Genomic DNA, 4,751 nt, shown 5'->3' with positions numbered 1-4,751 from the left:
AATTGCTATGAGAGTGCTTTATTTTTATGCAAATTTTGCACTGAAAATCAATAATTGTATATTTGAGGTCAAAAATGTTTTGGAGGATAATATCAAAAGAATTAATGCATGATTAGGTATTTAAATTGCACATGTAATAAAATGGTAAAAAAAAGTCCGATATAGTGCTATACAAGTGCAATATCAGAAGCAGTTTCATAGCGCATTTAAATACAGTGATATAAGCACATTCATATTTCAGAAATATAACAGTTAAATAGGATTCTAATATATATGAATAATTGCAAAAAATAGGAATAATAAAAAAAAATAAGTTGATGGCTTGAAACTCATGCAAAGAATGCTAAATAATCAGGAAATGTGTTGTTTACTACATTATTTATGAGATGTGTGATTGTCAGTCCAGTGCTACTTGCATAACACTTGTATAGCACTCAGTGACCGCTATGCGACTGCCAGAGAAGCGCTCAGGCATGCTGTTCACACTTCTGTGATGGTCAGGAGCAATTATATCATGGTCGGCTGTGTAACCTGTGCGCATGGGGGAGGGCAGCATGGTGGTGTAATGGTTATCACTGTCACCTCACAGCAAGAAGGTTCTGGGTTTGAGCCCAGCAGCTGATGGGGGCATTTCTGTGTAGAGTTTGCATGTTCTCCCCGTGTCTGTGTGGGTTTCCCCCACAGTCCAAAGACATGCAGTTAGGTTAACATGGGATAGCCTTGGGCTGAAGTGCGGTGCACATGTACACAGCAGTTTTGCTCTCCTATGATGAACTAAATTTCATTGTACATTTGTGCAGTGACAATAAAGGCATTCTATTCTATTCAATGTGTGTCACACATTTCAAGAATGTCATCTGTGGCCCAGGGTTGAGTTTTTCTGTGCTGTTTCCCTCATATCTTGCATACTGCTGCTGTCATCACTTTGTTAAAACTAGTGGTCATTGCTTTGACATCTTTGTCTTCACCCGTGGCAAGCAGTGGCACAAACTTGCCTCCGATCATTGCTTGGAAGGCTTCTGCAATGGCAGGGTCCTCAGTCTGTCCAAGTTGAACTTTAGCCTGGTGCTCTTAGGCTTGTTGATTTTCTTTAATCATAATTTGAAGTTCATAAACACCAGATCATGATCACTATTTATGTCCGCACCTGGGAATGTCCTTATCTTGGCCCTGTTGATACCAGATTGGAACCTATTTTGTACCAGAATGTAGTTGATCTGGTTGTGGTGCACACCATTCCCAGATAGCAAAAGGGCGTTGATTCGACGGGGAATCATCGGCATGTTCTTCGACCATACGCCGTCGAATCATCGTGGATCACCGGCGTTGATTCAACACTGCTTTGCTCATACGAGTTTGCATTGAAACGACGTTGAAAAGTGGATGGTGGCCGACAGAGAATAGACCCCCTTTCACCCTTTATTCAACTACGGATTTCGGTCAATTTATAGTTTAATTTTCGGCGATGATTCATCCAACTTTACTTCCTGTTTTATGTACAACAGGAAGGCTACAAATTAAACAAAACAGGCTAAATTAAACTAGCTAACAATAAAGCATCGGGGCTCTTGCCTAGGATGAACACACACATGCATACTTCAACCATGAAAGTGAAACTTAATTTATATCAATGTGCGTAGGCTACGTCCTGTTTAATGTACAACAGGATATAAAAATGCATGCAACAATGCACCTCTCCTAATGTTTGTCAAGCTATCTAATGAGGCATAACTTTTAACATTTATAAGGAACAGAACACACTTGAACAAGTTCTTAGAAACATTTTATGATTTATTTATAATTTATAATTGTGGCCTATTCCTCCTGCGGCGCAGACACCTGTACATGGAAACAGAAAAACATAACCAAAATTAATTTGATGCAGCATTGATAAAGAAAGTCAGCAGTAGGCTATGGGTTTCTAAATGCCACCCTACCTCACGTCTCCTCATCCCTCCCTCTCTCTCTGGCGCATACTTAAGCCACTTCTTGATTGCGTCACTAAAAGTAGCGTGTGTGCTCCCTGGCAGCTGCTTTTGTAGAGCATCTGAAAGAAAAAGAACAAAACAACATTGAGACTTTGCATGGTGATAATTGTTAAAAGTTTGAGTTGTTAAGACTATGCACGTCACACTCTAGTGGTAGGTGGCAAGTAATGGTACTAGTACAGAAAATATATGTAAAAATCAGAAACCATAGATGTGAATCTTGTGACAATTTAAACGGGATTAAAAAAAAAAATTTAATTTCCCCATTGACACAAAGCGGAAATAGAAATGCCACTACCGGACTGTTCGTCACTCAGTCAGCCTCCCTGGACTTGCCTGCACACCTGCTTTTTCTGGGTAAGGCACCTGGTGAGTTTCTTAATCCTTTTTAATCCTTTGCATCTTTCACAATATGTTTGTCGTTGTCGTTATAATCGTAATGTTACAGTTAGTGAAGGAGTTATCAAAGAACGTTTAGAAGTAGTGTGCAAGTACTTGTGACAGCTTACTATTTTACCCTCTTTTACAGCTTTGTGCACATGCATAACCTACCAAACAGGACATCATGGATCTTGGTGTCCTTAAACGCAGTTTTTTCCCCCTTTCCAGCCCAGTTAAATTGGCTGGCCAAGCTGTTGACCAGGAGGCTACGCAGCATCCGCCTCACTGTGACCCCTACGTCGGTTCCTCCACAAAGGGCTAAGGTAGACACCTGATAGAATAAAATGTAGCATGAAGACAATAATGAGAAAGTATTCAGTGTTTATCATTGTTTCATTGATTCACAATGATATTAAGTATTTGTGTTTCTTTTTGCAGGTGTTGCAGATGACTGGAAAGGAAAGGTAAGACTCAGTAAGTACCATTAGCTGCTTTTGTTTGGCATCTTCCTTCACCAGGGCCTCTGCTGCCAAAAACTCCTCCATGGTGGAGAGTGGGAGCTTGATTAGGGGCGATGTCTGGGGTGTGTCTTGTCTCCCCATCTCTCTCCTTAGGGCCCTGACCTCTTGCGCCAGCCTTCCTACTTCCCCCTTCAGCTCCCTGTTTTCCTCCCTCAGCTGGCCAAGGAGAGCGATGACTGTGCTGATGCCCATGTCTGTTAAGTAACACCAAACATTAGGACTTTTATTTCACATTGCTGGTCATTTATGACCAGTGATTACAGTTGTGGACTCACCACGCAGCAACTGATTGTTCCCCTGTTGCGATGGCAGAGGTGTGGCTGAAATATCAGAGAGTACAATTTAGTTCACTTCAAGGTGCGCCTTAATTTAATTTCTGTTCTAAATTCACAATTTTCATGTTGATTGATTGATTTCCTCTTTGACTTACCATGGAAGCGGTGACGTAGCTGGGGTGAATCTGAAAAATTGTATAGTCAGTTGATCAAAACGCATCTACATAGATATTTGTTTGTTGTTTTGTTTTTTTAGTCGTTTATGGCATAAATCAAGGCAATGCATAGTTACCATGGGTTAGTGGCTGGCTGTGAAGGAAAGGGCCTGGCGGGGTTTCTGACGACGGTGAATCTGAAAAATAGTAAGCAGTCAGTTGATCAAAACATATCTTCACTTACTCATTGGTATTTTAATTTCTGGCATAAATAAAGGAAATGCATAGTTACCATGAGTTAATGGCTGGCTGTGAAGAAACAGGCCTGGCTGGGTGTCTGAAGACGGAAATGAAAGCATTATTATTTCAGACAACTTCTAGGTCTTTAGTAGAACAACAACAACAAGTGGTACAGATAGTCACCTTCATTAAGGGAGGGGAATTGCCACTCGCTGTCCAGCTGAGTGGCGTCAATAGACGGTGGCCTCCTCCCCCTACGGCTTGGTCCTGCCTCCTCCTCGCTGTCCTCCTCCAAATACCTTTTGTTTGGTCTTTAAAATAAACCCAGGACCTTACTGACACAGCTCAAAACACAAACGAAACCGTAATTGAACTTATAACTGCAAGTTGTGATTTAAAAAAGAAAACACTTTTACCGTCTTTTCCTTGGCCCCATCTCACCATCATCCGATTGCAGGTCTGCTGTAAGGCAGCCTTCCTCAAGCGATCGGGTCAGGTAACGTCTTGCTTTGGCAAAGGTGCCTGAAAGGGAAGGCAGTCTTAATGAAATTGGCTTAATGCAGTATTGAAGTATTGTCATTGGTTTAATGAAGTAGCTATGCAGCTCACCACAGGTTGCCAGCACCCTTATTTTTTGATGGAATCGCCATCCTTGTCCCGGGGGGGTGCAGTTCATGGCGGCCTTCACAGCTTTGTTTCCACCAAAGGGTGGCCAGTAGCATCCCACTTCTCCGTCAACATCTACCACCCAGCTGGACGGCACAACTGCTGCACTCCGGTCTTGGAATTCCACAACTTTCCAAATCTGTGCCATCTATAATAAAAAAAAAATAAAAAAAAGTACTCCATGGAAAGGATAGTTAGTGCCTGCCATTCAGCTGGAGTACTCCAACTGTCCAGATTCCTTCTAATGCATAAGTAAAGATGTGTTTCTTTGTGTGTGTGTTTTTTTTTTTGTGTGTTTTTTTTTTTTTCTTCCCATATAGGTTTACGAATGGTGACGAAGAGGGATTGCCACAAAGGTCTCTCCATCTGGGAACAACACACATTTGCCCTGGACAACCTCAAGCCGGTCAACGTTAAGGCAGCTGTCTATGCCAAATACTCTGTAGCAGCCAATGCTTGTGGAGGGGCAAGGATAGTGGAAATATGACTCCCTCCTCTTGAATTTCATGTAAACCACAAAGACAG

The 4,751-nt window shown here is 41.8% G+C and overlaps 1 long non-coding RNA gene across 1 annotated transcript; it reads right to left on the bottom strand.

Annotated features, from left to right (window-relative positions):
- Nucleotides 1–3,799: 3,799 nt before the first annotated feature.
- LOC132896010 (uncharacterized) lies at nt 3,800–4,370 on the bottom strand. Its single transcript, XR_009655902.1, has 3 exons — nt 4,170–4,370; nt 3,977–4,082; nt 3,800–3,871 (listed from the first exon to the last, which is right to left on the bottom strand). It is a non-coding gene; the product is annotated as an uncharacterized LOC132896010 (long non-coding RNA).
- Between the last annotated feature and the right edge of the window lie 381 nt (nt 4,371–4,751).

This window comes from Neoarius graeffei, chromosome 13 (genome assembly GCF_027579695.1).
Source record: "Neoarius graeffei isolate fNeoGra1 chromosome 13, fNeoGra1.pri, whole genome shotgun sequence".
Lineage (NCBI taxonomy): Eukaryota > Metazoa > Chordata > Actinopteri > Siluriformes > Ariidae > Neoarius > Neoarius graeffei.
The sequence above is the reverse complement of the archived record's forward strand: the minus strand, read 5'-3'. Positions and strand labels throughout refer to the sequence as shown.